Source organism: Podarcis liolepis (assembly GCF_965112155.1).
Source record: "Podarcis liolepis genome assembly, chromosome: 6".
NCBI lineage: Eukaryota > Metazoa > Chordata > Lepidosauria > Squamata > Lacertidae > Podarcis > Podarcis liolepis.
The window spans coordinates 26,802,108-26,817,922 of record NC_139559.1 but is presented as its reverse complement, the minus strand read 5'-3'; the positions used below and the strand labels follow the sequence as shown (position 1 = coordinate 26,817,922).

The 15,815-nt window shown below is 46.5% G+C and overlaps 1 protein-coding gene across 17 annotated transcripts in view; it reads right to left on the bottom strand.

Annotated features, from left to right (window-relative positions):
• Positions 1-15,815, bottom strand: part of PTPRT (protein tyrosine phosphatase receptor type T) — a 592,781-nt gene that overhangs the window by 91,651 nt on the left and 485,315 nt on the right. The window lies entirely within an intron of this gene.

The window sequence follows — 15,815 nt, the reverse complement described above, 5'->3', positions numbered from 1 at the left end:
AGTGGCTGTGAAAAGAAAGTGAGTAAATAAAAAAAGATGAGAGATTGGATCTACAAGGTAGATTTGGCTACATACTTAGAAAAATATGGATTGTGCATTTATCTCAAAATCACAGGTAGGACCTACATGTTTCACACCTTTTCACAGCTCATCCTCCCACTTCTGCAATAACTAACTTCTCAAATAGACATCTAGGAAAGAAGTATTAATACTGGCAGAAAATAGAAGCTAAACCTGAAATAGGAGCCATTGAGGTAAGGATGATTATTCTCAAGTTTGAAAGGGCAGGCAAACTGAATAAAGAGGGGGAGGCTTATCAAACTGAATAAAGAGGGGGTGGCTTTCAAGATCTTGCAGAAATCTGCATAAAACTATAGCAGCACTTTCTTGATGCATTTCTGTGTATTTGTTTAGTACTTTAACAAACAAAAGGTCCACCAAAAAATCATGCTTTTGAGGACCTCTGTAGTTGGTTCTATACTTAGCAAGTGGGTGGAACTAGGAAGGCTATCCTCAGCAGAAGGGCCATATTAACGGGATGCTATATGACAGAATAATCTAGAAAGGCTATGGAGGAAGAATAGCAAGTGACCAAGCAAAAATAAGTGTAGAATCTCTCTGTGACAACTGAGATGGTCAGACGAAAACTAGATTCTAAGTGTTGCTTTGGGTAGTATCAAATCAAAATCTGGGTAGGTGCTCAGAAAGTAGATTCCAGCCACCAGAATTTTTTGAAGATAATGCTTAGCTGTAAAATGACACAACAGAATTCCCTGCCCATAATTAGCACTGTCAATACCTATTGCCATTCTTGCTCAAAGCCCTAAGCTGTTGTTAGGAATTATACGCTTGAAGAAAATTTATATTATCGGCATCAGAGCTTGTCCAGAAATCTTCTGTAAAGACTTGCAATGATTTTTCCAAATTTTATATAGCCCAATGTAAAAAAATAATAATGATACATATTCCCATTATATCACATGGCTAGAGCAGTATTATTTGGTTAAGAGAAATATGCTAAGAAAATGGAAAGGAAATATGGCAGTATGTTGTTGTCCAGGATCCTTTAGAATACACATTTGAGTGCAAAAGGGATTTCTCTTCTCTCTCTCTCTCTCTCTCTCTCTCTCTCACACACACACACACACACACACACTCCATCCACCCAAACTATATTTTCCCCACACACAGTACCAGAGGTCTTTATGAAGTTCCCTCAGGTTTCTATATCGTTATTTGTTTGACAGCAGAAGAGCTGCTTTCATAATGGAGCAGTCCCAAGAAGCATGTGGAGATCATACATGATCAATATAGTTCTGGGTATAGTCGACTATAAAACCATCTGTTGTGCTGAGCACATTTGAGTAAATGTGGAATATCGAAAGAACAAATTGCAGTAAATTCAGGGTGTATATAATACCCCATAATGTGTGGCGTATAAGTAGCTGTTCATCAAATTGATCAATAAAGTTTCATATCACATTGCAGAATGCTCTGCTGCATATATGTTCCAAATGTAAAGGAACACGTGCCTTGCTGGATAAAAATAATGATCAGAAACAGGGTCCCTCTAAAATTCTATGGTTCTACAGCTGGCTGCTTTTTCCATGTATTCCTGTCAGAGCTGTGACTGCATTTATTTGGAGGATATGTTAAAAGTGTGGCCCTTAGTGTAAGCACCTCATGGTGAGTACCCCCACCTCTTTTTCTAAAAAAAAAGAGCACTGATCAAAACTGAAATGAAAATCAATCTTAGTCCACAAATTACATGTGCAATCTTTCTTTCATTAAAGTCAGTTTTCAAACTCTCACTGCTTCTAGTGAATCCGGAAGATATTAATGTCTCCAATCATGCACATTCTGGTGGATCATTGAACTTGCACTCACACTGTACAATCCTCCTTTATGTATTTTGTGTCTTTGTTTTTTTCCATTATGAACTGTAGTATCACCCAACCTTGGTATTTATACTCAAACAGAATGTATATGTTTTTCAATTAATTTCACTTGGTTTAATGTCCCTAAAGTTTCCTCATGTTCTTTGCATGAGGCTTTTGCATATCTTGATTTGCATGACAAAGTTACATACATTTTGAGAATTGTCCTTTTCAGATGGAATCTCAAAAGTTTGTTGATACTGTTGCCCAAAAGTCACAAATCTCATCAACCCAGAAAATAATATGTCTTAAGGTGATAGATCATTTATCCACAGGAAACAATTGTACAATTGAAATGATATCCATACAATTTCAAATCCCATCAATCTGACACATAGAGCTACACATGCAACTTTGATAAAAGACATTTGAATTGTGTCAGGATGTTAGGTTTCAAAGCTCTCTAGAGCTTTCAACCTTTTTAACTCATTCTTTTGATTTTGGCCATGAACACACCTGGCGCTGTAATGACTGCCAAGTTAATGGTGAATTGTTTTAGAATTTGAACTACACGTGTGTCAGGGCTGCCGCCCAGTCCCAGCTCACATAGGACCAAGTCAGCCAGCGTTCAGTTTCAAAGAGTCTTTATTGGATTACAGGTTCCATTTCCAAACTGCAACGTGCAGCCCTACTTCTTCTAGGTCAGAACGACGAAGACCCGTCTGAGTCTCCGCCTCTAGCGCACCAGCTTAATACCCTAGCCTTGCTCCACCTCCTGCGCCTTTCCTTCCGTCTCTGGGTCCTCCTGCCCCCCTGGGTCTCTCCTTTCCTACTCTCTTCTGACGCGGACCCCCCTGACCCTTCCGCCTCCTTGCGGCGGGCTTTGGGACTCGGTTCACTCTCTGGGCTGCTGGCTGCGCCAGCTTCCGTTACATTTGAACTTGGCGCGCGCGCCCAACTCTCCACTTTCCTCTTGATCGTTTCCTCGCTCCCCGAGGTGGGCGTGACTACTCCTGACTCATGCCCTCCCTCCTTCTGAAAGTCTCCGGAGCCCGATATCTGGTCCCCTTTCTCCCCGCTGCTCCCGGCTGGGAACGTGGGTCCCGATCTCCAACTGCTGCTTTCTGATCCCTCTCTGGACCCTTCTTCCTGGGGTGTCCCCCTGCTCTCCCCCCTTGCTCTGGCTGCTGGCGCTCCCTTCTGGGAATCCTCGGACTCGCTAGACAGGCTCGGTGATCTCGGGTCGTCATCCCCACTCATCCTTCCTTCGTATTCCTCCCCCTCGCTCTCTGTCTCCTCCCTTCTCTGCGTCTCTGCTCCTGAACCCCTGACATCCATCCCCCCCTCGAAGCCCCCCCTTCCCCCCTCCCCGCTTTCAAGGGTGGTTGGTGGGTGCTCCGTCATCACGGGAGTGAATGTCGGATACAGTTCGCTCCCCGTTGCTGGCCGCCAACTGAAGACCTCCGAGTCTTCCTCCCCGCGTTCGTCAACGGTGGTCTCCTCCGCCTCCATCTCGGTGCCGCCGTGCTCGAAACCAAGGTCCTCCCCGCAAACGTCCATGTCCGTCTCTGCGTCTGTCGCTGGACCTGGTGTCTCCTGCCACTTCCGGCGCCACTGCTCCTCTGGCCGATCGTCCCACCAATACGAGTTGTCGGACGCCGAACCCTCCGGTGACCCCTCTGGGGAACGTGTGCGCGGTGCGGGTTCCCCTTCCGAGTCGAAGCCATGGAACGTGCTGGAGGAAAGCGTGGGCGTGAACAACCAGTCGTCGAAGAAGCCCGCTGGCATAGGTCTGTGTGGGAAAAGGGCATGAAACTCATCCTTGAGCAGGGGTTCCTCCAAGGCGTAGTCCGGCACCCAGCTATTAGTACTGGCCCGGGTGCCCTCCCTTGCTAGTAGATATTCTACTCCGTCTTCCCCCCATCTGGAGTCCAAAATCTCCGTGACTTCGTTGATGGGGTCCTGCTGTGGCAATCTTCCCACCTCCGTCCGCTCCGGAGACTGACTCGGTGCCGTTCCTGGTTCCTGGAACCTGTGCGGTGCCCTGTAGGGAGTGAGCACCGACCTGTGGAACACCGGATGCATCCTGGAACCCTCTGGTAGCACCAGCCGGAAAGCCACCGGGTTGATCTGCGCTTCGACTCGGTATGGACCGAGTTGCTTGTGCCCTAGCTTCCTCTTGGCTAACGATCGGGTCGGCACCGCGTGGGCTGCCAACCAGACCCAGTCTCCCACTCGGATCTCCTCGCCAACTCGCCTGTGCTTGTCAGCTTGGACCTTGTATGCGTGCTTCGCCAGCTCCAGCTGCCGTCTGAGTTGATCGTGGACCTCTTGCAACTCAGATGCGAAAGCGTCCGCCGTCTGTGGTTCCCCTTCCCCCACTCTGTCCAGTCCCGGGAAGGTTCTGGGATTCCTCCCATTGTTGGCGAAGAACGGCGTCACCCCTGTGGATACGTGTTTCGTGTTGTTGTAGGCGAATTCGGCGAGCGGCAGGTAATCCACCCACGTCGCCGGCTGTTGATTGGCATAGCATCTCAGGTACTGCTGCATGATGGCATTGACCCTCTCCGCTTGCCCGTTGGTCTGCGGGTGCCTTGCAGATGTCAGGTTGATCTTGACGTTCAGGAAGCCCATCAGCTTTTGCCAGAAATTCGAGATGAACTGGCGTCCGCGGTCGGACAGTATAGACCGTGGCAGCCCGTGCACTTTGAACACGTGATCTATGAACAATTTGGCTGTTTGTTCTGCCGTGGCCACCTTCGCACACGGTATGAAATGTGCCATCTTGGTGAACAAGTCCACCACCACTAGTACAGCTGTCTTGCCTCTCGAGCTGGGTAGATCCGTGACAAAGTCCAGGGCCACCCTCTCCCATGGTTCAAACGGCGTTTGCAGCGGTTCCAGCAGTCCCGCCGGTGGTTTGTGCACCGGCTTGGCCCTCTGGCAGGTGTCGCACCTCGCGACGTAGTCCGCGACTTCCCCCCTCAGTCTGGGCCACCAAAAGTCTCTTGCGACCAATTCCACCGTTTTTTCTGTGCCAAAGTGCCCGGCCGTGGGTGCGTCGTGCAGCTGCTGCAGTACCCGGGCGCGAAGTTCGTCTCCCGGCACGTAGACGGCCCCTTTACGTAAGAGCAAGCCGTCTCGTATCTGGAACTCGTCGCCCTTCGCCGTGCCCTTGTGCACCTCTGCCATCTTCGCCTGCGCGAATGAGTCGTCCGTCAACGCCCTTCGCACCGCATCCAGGTCTACTGTGGCTGAAGCGCACGCCCACGCTGTTGGCGCGAAGATGTGCATGGCCGCCGCTGGCGTCGCCTCTTCGAGGTACTGCGGTTTTCGGGACAGGGCATCCGCCATGATGTTGGTGTCGCCCGGGACGTACTCAATTCGGAAATTGAAGTCAGCAAAGAACTCCGCCCAACGGATCTGCCTCTGGTTCAGGAACCGAGCCGTGCGCCAGTGCTCCAGATTCTTGTGGTCCGTGCAGACCTGCACCGTGTGCTTGGCGCCGATCAGGAAGTGCCTCCACGCCTTGAAAGCTGCATGAATGGCAAGCAGCTCCCTATCCCAGATGGTGTAGTTCTGCTCCGACTTGCTGAGCTTTCTGGAGTAGAACGCCCCCGGCCTCCAGACCCCCTGCGGGTCCTTCTGCAGCAGTACCGCTCCCACTGCTCTATCGGACGCGTCTGTCTCCACCCTCAGCGGTCTGCTGGGGTCGATATGCAGCAGTTGCTCTTCCGACGCGAAGAGATGCTTGAGTGTCTGAAAGGACCGCTCCGCCTGCTCCGTCCAGATGAATTTCTTTTTCTTGGAGCTTAGCGTGTCCGTAATAGCTGCCGTCTGCATCGCGAACCCCTTGATGAACTTGCGATAGAAATTGGCGAATCCGACAAACCTCTGGACCTCTTTCCGGTTGCGCGGGCTCTTCCAATCCAACACCGCACGAACCTTGGCGCTGTCCATGGCTAGCCCCTTGTCCGACAGCTTGTAACCCAAGAAATCCACCTCCGTCGTGTCGAACTGGCACTTCTCCAGTTTGGCGTACAGTCTATGCTGCTGCAGCCTCTTCAGCACCTCCCGAACGTCCTGGTCGTGTGCTTGCTGCGAGTCAGAGAATATCAGGATGTCATCCAGAAAGCAGACGCACTTCTTGTAGAGGAGTCCCGCCAACACGTGATGCATAAAAGCTTGAAAAACGTGGGAGCCATTTTGCAATCCAAAAGGCATAACTCTATATTCGTAGGTGCCCAGAGGCGTGAACATGGCTGTCTTCCACTCATTGCCCTCCCTCATACGGATGAGATTGTACGCTCCTCGCAGGTCCAACTTGGTGAACACGCGTCCCTTGCGCACCGTCGCCAGCAGGTCGTCAATCCTGGGCATAGGGAAATCGGAGGGCTTGGTCATTCTGTTTAAGAGGCGGTAATCCACGACCAATCTTTTTTGGGGCGTGTCCTTTTTCTTCACGAAGAAAACAGGACTGCCCCCTACTGCGCTGGACTCCCGGATGAAACCGCGCTGCAAATTGTGATCGATGAACTGTTTGAGTTCCTGTAGTTCGTCCTCAGACATGGAATATAGCTTCCCCTTCGGCAGCGTCGCCCCTGGCAGGAGGTCAATCTTGCAGTCATATTGCCTGTGCGGTGGTAGCTTGTCTGCCTCTTTCTCGCAGAAGACCTCCAGAAAGTCCGCGTATTTGTGGGGAACTGCTTGCAACGTTCCCAACTGCAGTTGTGAGTCCTCCTCCTCCCCCTCCTGCCTGGGCAGGATGCAGTGTTCTGCGCAGTAAGAGGAGCCGAAGATCAGCTGTCTCTGGTACCAAGCCAGCGTTGGACTGTGCCTGTCCAGCCAACTCATGCCCAACACAATGGGCGTGTCCGACAGTCGGGTGACATTAAAACTGATGACTTCCCTGTGGTTACCAAGTTGCATCACCATTGGTGGCGTCTGCTTCACCACCTGCCCCCCTAGCAACTCTCTGCCATCCACTGTGACGACTTGCAGGGGCAGAGTGGCAGGCAGCAGCTTTATAGCGTGCTGCTCCACAAAATCCTGTGCTATAAAGTCTGCGTTGCTTCCAGAATCCACAGAAAGCGGCACTTCGATGGTGACTCCATTGGGTAGCTGGAGAGACGCTGTGAGTTGCACTACTGGTTTGGGTGGGAGGGGGTCCGTGGGTTGCAATATCGCTGGGGACTGCTTCACTGATGCGTCTGGCTGGGCCCCAGTGCCTCTGTCTCCAGCCAGACATCGTCGTTTCCCTGCTGGGCTTCGCTGCATTGTGTGGCCACTTTCACCGTTGCGGAGGCTGCGGTGTGCTTGGAGCTCCTCTGGGGACACTCTTTCGCCAAGTGTTGAGGGCTCTCGCATATGTAACACTTCCTGGTCCCTCTAGGAGGTTTAGTCTTGACTGCTGTCGGTGCAGAGGCTCTGCTAGCTGACTGAGCCCTGGCGCCTCCCACTTCCATAGGTTCCACTCCCCCTCCTGGCGGAGGTGTGGATTGCGCACGCGCTGCTTCCCTTGGAACGAAAGAGAAACTTCTCGCTGCTTCGCACCCTCCACGTCCTTCATCTCTGCACCATGGACGTTCTTCCAGCCTCACCCCCACAGTCAGCGCCCTTTGGACCACCTCCTGCGTGCTTCGGGGCCTCTCCCCCCTCGCAATTTCATCCTTCACAGCAGAGCTGAGACCCTCCCAGAACAGGTCCCTGACTGGGGGCGAGTCCCGGTCCCATTCCAATGCACTGACCAGCGCAAAAAAGCGGGCGTGGTACTGTCGGACGCTCGCCCTCCCTTGTTTCAGTCCATGAATCTCCCGTCGGGCAAGATCCACATCAATGGTAGACAAAAAACATGCATCCATCGCTTTGATAAAGGCATCTGCACTCTGAAGCGCCGGATCTTTATCCCTCCACAAATTGCGCAGCCACGCCTTCGCATCCCCATGCAAATGGGACAGTATAAACCCCACTTTCTCTTGCTCATCTCTAAAGTCTTTTGCCAGCAGTTGCAGTGCGCACATCACATCTGCTCGAAAGTTGGGGTACTGTTGTAAATTCCCATCGAAGTGAGCCACCAGCCCTCCTGCTCTCCGTGCCAACCCAATCCCCTCCGGTCTGGGTCCTGGCTGCCCATGCTTAACCCATGCTTCAAACCTGGCGTGGAGATCTCGGTAGGCGGCTGCCACATCCTCCTCCCTTTTCTTGGATGCCAGTACCTCCGCATTCAATTGGGTAACTGCCTGTTGCAGCGCTGAAACTTTCTCTGCTTCCGTCATCTTTGCCAACCGTCGTGAGCTTGCTCCCACACACCGATCCCCTCCTCCAGCTGCTTCTGTCTCCGCTGCGAGGTATCAGGTGTCAGAAGCTTGAGAGACGGGTCTTACTGTCAGGGCTGCCGCCCAGTCCCAGCTCACATAGGACCAAGTCAGCCAGCGTTCAGTTTCAAAGAGTCTTTATTGGATTACAGGTTCCATTTCCAAACTGCAACGTGCAGCCCTACTTCTTCTAGGTCAGAACGACGAAGACCCGTCTGAGTCTCCGCCTCTAGCGCACCAGCTTAATACCCTAGCCTTGCTCCACCTCCTGCGCCTTTCCTTCCGTCTCTGGGTCCTCCTGCCCCCCTGGGTCTCTCCTTTCCTACTCTCTTCTGACGCGGACCCCCCTGACCCTTCCGCCTCCTTGCGGCGGGCTTTGGGACTCGGTTCACTCTCTGGGCTGCTGGCTGCGCCAGCTTCCGTTACATTTGAACTTGGCGCGCGCGCCCAACTCTCCACTTTCCTCTTGATCGTTTCCTCGCTCCCCGAGGTGGGCGTGACTACTCCTGACTCATGCCCTCCCTCCTTCTGAAAGTCTCCGGAGCCCGATATCTGGTCCCCTTTCTCCCCGCTGCTCCCGGCTGGGAACGTGGGTCCCGATCTCCAACTGCTGCTTTCTGATCCCTCTCTGGACCCTTCTTCCTGGGGTGTCCCCCTGCTCTCCCCCCTTGCTCTGGCTGCTGGCGCTCCCTTCTGGGAATCCTCGGACTCGCTAGACAGGCTCGGTGATCTCGGGTCGTCATCCCCACTCATCCTTCCTTCGTATTCCTCCCCCTCGCTCTCTGTCTCCTCCCTTCTCTGCGTCTCTGCTCCTGAACCCCTGACAACGTGCAAAATCTTCATCTAACGTAAATTTTCCTGAAGATATTCATTGCTGGTGACATGAGGTATTGTTTTGAGAAAAAATAAAAGAAGTAATTAAACACATACAGATAATGGGTGTGTGTCTTTGTTGCAAGTCCCTTTCACTACTTGAAAGGATTTGAGAGTAATTCACTCTGAGGCCAGTCTTTGAAATGCAAAGAATCAGACGGAGACTTTTATCATATGTGGTGGAAGTGTGATAAAGTAAAAACATTTTGGGAATTGATCTACAATGAACTAAAAATAGATGTTTAGATATACCTTTCTCAAAAAACTGGAAGCATTTTTGCTAGGTTTGATGGGAGAGGAAATTGCGAAGATAGATCAAAGACTATTTATGTACGCCACAGCAGTAGCGAGAACTTTAATGGCCCCAAAGTGGAAGTTACAGGAAGTACCTACGATTGCAGAGTGGCGGGCGAAGATGATGGAATTTGCAGAATTGGCCAGACTGACCTGCAGAATTCAGGACCAGGACAATCAAAAATTTCAAAGGGACTGGAGTAAATTTATTGTATATTTGAATCATAATTGCAAAAATCTGAAGACATTAGCAGGATTGAAATAAATCCTACAATGTGGATAATAGAAGTGAAAGAACTAAAATTTGAGACAGGACTTGAAAGTGGAAAACCTGCTGAAGGGAAGGAGGGAAGTCGTATGCTCGGCAGAGCAGAAAGTTTTATGTTTGTTATTGCATTGTTGAAAATATTGTTTAAGGAAGAAAATAATAAAAACATTAAAAAAAAAAAAAAAGAGGAGGCCAATCTTCATAACCTATCAACTGTTGTCACTGAGATGATCCTCGGGGACAGCAAGTGCCCTTCAAGGAAAATCTCTGTTCCTTGCTGCCAAATTTCAGCAGCAGAGAATCCTAGGCTCCTTATGGTGTGGAAATTGAGCTCAGAGTCATGTGTCCTCTGAGTCCAAGTCCAGTTCTGTGGCCCTCTTTAGGTCCCAAGCTGAAACAAAGAAGTAGAAAGCTTCTTTTTATCCTATAAAACTGTCGGAGACTGACCTCTTATGCTTCTGCGTTTCCTTCTGCTGCAAGGATTCCTTTAGTATCATGAGGACAGAGTACATTCCTCACCAATTTATGTCAATTATGTACATGGGTAAGCTCCTTTTCTTCAATGGGGTCGCTAACATTTGTAGGAAAGGATCCCTGCCATTTTTCATTCTTGATATGTGTTTCTCTGCATCTTTTAACTAATTTTAAATTCTCGTAAGCTGCTTTTGCAAGCACAAAACTGAAAGGCACCATAGAAATGTTTCAAAAATAAATAAACACACAAGTAAATTTGAAATACAGGGAGAAATAGGGCATTCCTTGTCTGTGGAAAAGGGCTGTAGCTCAGTGACATTCACCCCCCAGCATTTAAACAGACTATTGCATAAAATGCTGGAGAGCTAGATGCTCCAATTATCTGATTTGCTTTAAAGTGGTTTCTTACATTCACTTTTCATTCCTTAGCCAATGTGTTATACTAAGGATGTTTTGGTGCACTTCCTACCCAATACATGGTAAGTTTCATTACAGTTCACTACATTCCTCCCTTCTATTCTACTAGTTAATACTGAGTTTTATTCATACTAATGTGATCAAGAGAATTCTGCGAAGACGCGTAGAAGATGCTAAACTGTTCTTTGAGATGCTGATAAAATGAAAAGCAGCTAAATCCTATTTATGGCTTTGATGAATAAAATATTTAATTCATTATTCTTATTTTAGGATATGAAGATGACACATTTTTAAGCTACTTAGTTAACAAGGATTAAAATCAATCGTAGGGAGGATCTGATAGCATTCCTGTAACAATTAGATATTTTTCAAAACTTTTATATCACTTTTTGCTGGGAAGATTCCTTTTAGCAACTTTTAAGCTGCTCCCGTCATGAATATATGCATACATACATGCACAAAATGATCAGCAGGTGTTAGCCGTCACATTTCTTAACTATAAAGTAACTGAATGGGGAAACAGAACAAAAGATGAAAAGCAAAATCCAGTCCCAAGGCATGCTATGTGTCCAACTCCATGTACAAACAGTGCTTATGGGAAGTTCTTGGAAAAGAGAAATACAAACCAACTTCCACTGAAGGAGCCCCCAGCACAATTCCAAGAACATCCCATGAAGATTTGTTTTTATAGCCATAGAAATGAATGTGGTTACACATGCCATTTTTTAATGAATTTAGCTTAGCATAGGAAAATGGAGCAGCCTAGACTTCCTACAGATTCTGCTGCATATTTTGGCTGTGCAATAGAATGATATGTGCATATGTAGGGGGATATTGAAGCTACTAACATGAGTTTGACCAAATTGTGGGAGGCAGTAGAAGACAGGAGTGCCTGGCGTGCTCTGGTCCATGGGGTCATGAAGAGTCGGACATGACTAAATAGCAACAAGGGGGATATCAAATAAAAAAGAAAGGCAAGCATAAGGAGCTTAGGTCCTAGCTAAGATTCTTGGGAAATATTTAAATTGGCTTTTTCAGCTGGAGAGTTAACGGATTGTAGTACAATCTGGAAGTAAGAAACTAGCAGGCTAAGTATTTGTCTTCTCAGAAGAAGTTGTAATATGTAAAATGAATTTCCTTTAAAAATAACTTGGTGCATTACACAGAAGTAACTAGAGAAGAAAAGGTTAGGATATTAAGGCATGCCATACAGACAATGAGCCAAAGATTTCTTAGCTAAAGTTGAAATCACAAACTAAGGGGGGAAATGAATTCATAAGAATATATATATGATACAGAGATAAGAGTGAAAGTTGTATCTTGTTCCTATGACATAAGAGAAAATTAATGAAGGTTCTGATATCACCACAGCCACCCAAGTTCACAAATAAGGAGGAGAAAACAGAATGGCATTACATTAAAGGCTGATGTAATAATTGCACACTTTTGTTGCTTCTTGGGATGAATTGTTGGAAATGCTTTGGTCTTTTATGCCCAATTTGCCTGTTTCAGCTGACAATATATGTTGGGAAAGGTGCTTCTTTTTGATCCTCCTCACTCCAGGGGGAAAACAAAGCCAACTTAAGTACAACTGTTGGCACTATAGAACCTGCAATCATCCCTGGAGTCAAAAGGAAGCCATTTCATCTCAGTAGTGTTTGGTTTACATATCAAAGGGCTCCAAGCACTGAAATGTTTTCCTTCTCACCAACCCAGATGGGAAATAATCTTTGGCGGATCCTGCATAGCAAATAACTTCAGTTAAGTGTTCTATGGAGAGATGGAGCTTGAAATGACATCTGAGCCTCCTTACAGTCCTGTGTGGTGTAGGTGAAATGGGCAGAGGACAAATGAAACACACTGGGTTTTTCAGTATAAGAACCGTAAGTTATAATGATTTGGTGTTTAGCACCATTTTGAGGTTTCGCCTCTTGCTCCTCTTGGTTTTTGATTCTTCCCCCTTTTTCCCCTTGGGCCCAAGGAAAACATCTTATCTGCAGATGCTCAAACTGCAACAGCCACTTGTTTGATCTTTAAGTGAAGGCACCAATTCAAACAAAGCGAATCTTCCATGTAAACACTTCCAGAGCCAGTGTGGTGTAGTGGTTAAGAGTGGTAGTCTTGTAATCTGGGAAACCGGGTTCGTGTCTCCGCTCCTCCACATGCAGCTGCTGGGTGACCTTGGGCCAGTCACACTTCTGTGAAGTCTCTCAGCCCCACTCACCTCACAGAGTGTTTGTTGTGGGGGAGGAAGGGAAAGGAGAATGTTAGCCGCTTTGAGACTCCTGAAGGGGAGTGAAAGGCGGGATATCAAATCCAAACTCTTCTTCTTCTTCTTCCGGACTGCAATATCAGCCACAACCCCATGTATTCTTAAGATACTCATGTTGTGTGGGTGGGTTGCTGGCTAGGCCCTCTCTTTTCAACAGCTGCCTCTTTCTTTCATCATTATTAAAAGTCTATTGCTGTTACAGAGTTCTTAGACATTATACCTGAAATAAGAACCTAAATGCATTAATAATAATAATGGCTGCAGCGGGTGATGGGCTCCCAGAGAAATCTATTTAAGAAACTATGGCATCATGTATTAATAATAATAGCTTCGGGCTTGTCATGCCTTTGGAAGCTTAACTTTATGGACATTTAATGACAATCATATATTCATGGTAACCTTTTGAAGCAACCCAGAGAGAATGAACAATTGTAATTCATGTTGTTCCAGTGAAACAGCTTTTCTCCTTCGGGATCAGGCGAGCACACCTCAAGCAAAGGTGCTAAGGCATGTAAATTATTAAGAGAATGTCAATCCAGTGACTGTTCATAGATATATTCTTTTAAAGCTGTAATATTCCTTCTGGTTTGATGCACCCTTTTGCCTTGATGCTTATGGCAGTCATCTGGATAAAGCTTTATGCAATGCAGAGGGGTGCTAGATGCCTTGGCTGAGCTAAAGACCTTTTTCATGTACTCCATTTGCTATAATAAATGGAGATGTTGTCTATGTCATCTTCAAACGTACTCCTTTAGCCTGTTTTCTATTTCTGGATCTAGTGATGTCAGAATGCCTCCAATTCTCCTCCCCCCAACTCAATTAGGCTGGCATTCATTTCATTTGTAAGACTATGCTGCAGAAGCAGCAAGGTCTCAACATGTACGTTTCAAACAAGTTGGAAATGCAGGGCGCTGAAGTTCTGGAGAAAAGTGTCCCCGTAAACCATACAAATATGTGCATTTTAGCAGATTTGCTTTTCTGACCTAGGATATCACTTGGTAAGAGTTCTAGAAACAATTGTTGCTAATACTTCATCATGGTGATACAGGAGCCTACACTCAAAATATCTTTTGGAAAGAATAGAAGTGACAGAAGGAAAATATTCATGGATCAAGCCTAGGATGAAATGCAGCAAGCCATTTGAAAATGAGTTTGTAATGAAATAGACCTGTCAAAGGAATAGCATTCAAGTGTAAAAAGATAAATTGCAATAATAAATTTGACATGAGACTAGGTCTGTTTTAAGGATGCATTATCTGTCTACGAAGCTGGAATACATTTTGAAAAACAATAGAGCTGTTCTAATTTAATCTGAATGAACAAGACCTATTAAACGAGCAACCTTTTTAAAGAACAGCTTTCTGATGTTGCAAAGTTATTCATGTATTGATTGAGGAGCGGGTTCAACCTGAATTTCCTTTTTATTTTACAGGAAATTGATTTTATGTGTTGCAATCAGTACATTAAGGTCTCTGTGCATTTTTGAGTTCCTGTCACTGATTCAATGTGCACCAAGTTTCGTATATGCTCTTTCTGTGTCATATGACTTTTCCATTGACTTTGTTGCAAACACTTCCATGTGCACACAGTGACAATAAGTGCACAGAATCCCCCCCCCCCATTAAAGTCAGTGGGAAAGGTCTTCAAAGAGCAAGCTGCTAATACTATGCACTCCAAAGCAGCTATTTCATGGAATGGCTTTTTGCTAATAAAGCATTAAACAAAATAGGATCCATATTTCAAGGAACTCATTCGGTAGCATTTTATTTATCTACCTGATCCACTGCTGTTGAATATTTCTGCAAGAATAAGAGCCAAACCAAAATGAATAGAAAATTCTTCCCAGTTCTCATGTGCAGTTCACAATCAAATAGTACTGTCAGACTACAGTCTACAAACAACACCAACAGCAAAACTTATTAACCACACCAAAGATCCTCTAGCCTCAACTCTTCCGAGACAAGGAGGAATAGTTATTTCTTCCCATTTTCTAAGCTAGTTTATTATTCCTATCATTTTTTGCTTGTAATGCCAGAAAGCAGAATCACATGCACTGTCCACACTCTGTATCTATGTATGATTAGTTTAATGCATGTATGTCGTAGAGTCTACATTCAATGCTCAGAAGGTTCTTTCCATGACCAGGGATGGCATTTCTCAGTATTTGCAGAGGCACATACCATCCTCTCCCATCCTTAAGCATTCAAATTGTAAGTGAATATGGCTCATCTACGCAATCCAGAATGCTTGAATATGTCAGCACTTCATATTGCGCAACAGCTCAGTAAGAACTAGTGGAAACTGGTCATGACTGTAATTCAGGATAGAAGGGAAGAAGAAGAAGAAGAAGAAGAAGAAGAAGAAGAAGAAGAAGACGACGATGTCTGGAGACTGGGAAACGGAGGGCTGTCTCTTGAAGATGTTAGCTCTAGGGATGTTGTTCAGGTTTCATCACCTTCCTCGTGAAGTAAGAGTAATAACACCAATATGTTTTTCCTTACATAGTTTTGGAAATCTTAAAGATACAGGTGTCTGAATTAGCTGAGAGGTGCCTGAACTGGGTGACAGGTAACAAAGAAACTCTGGATAGAATGCAGACTTCATTATCTCGTATCCCAATATAATGCTGACAAGCTTGGCCAATTTATAGAGATTTAGCCCTTTAGCAAATTACTCTTGTGCTTTCAAGGGCTATCCCACTGATGTGCATGTTGTGTGTAGCTCAGTATGCCCTGCTGTGTGCATGGATATGGCCATGACAACATCTATTGGGAAATGGCTTTAAGAATAACATCAATATATTTTCTCAGATGTGCAAGTTGAAAATTGGACTGCATGTCTGCTGATGTAATCCTTCCAAACATTTCAGCAGATATCCTGAAAGGATATCTTATAGCATCACTTCAAAAGCCACTCGTGACCTTTCTGCCTGCTACTTTCCAGAGTGTGGAATAGTAGTGCCAGTGGCATTCACGTTTTAATTGTCTACTAGAAAGGTATCTAGAAATGGAATCAATGAAAAGATG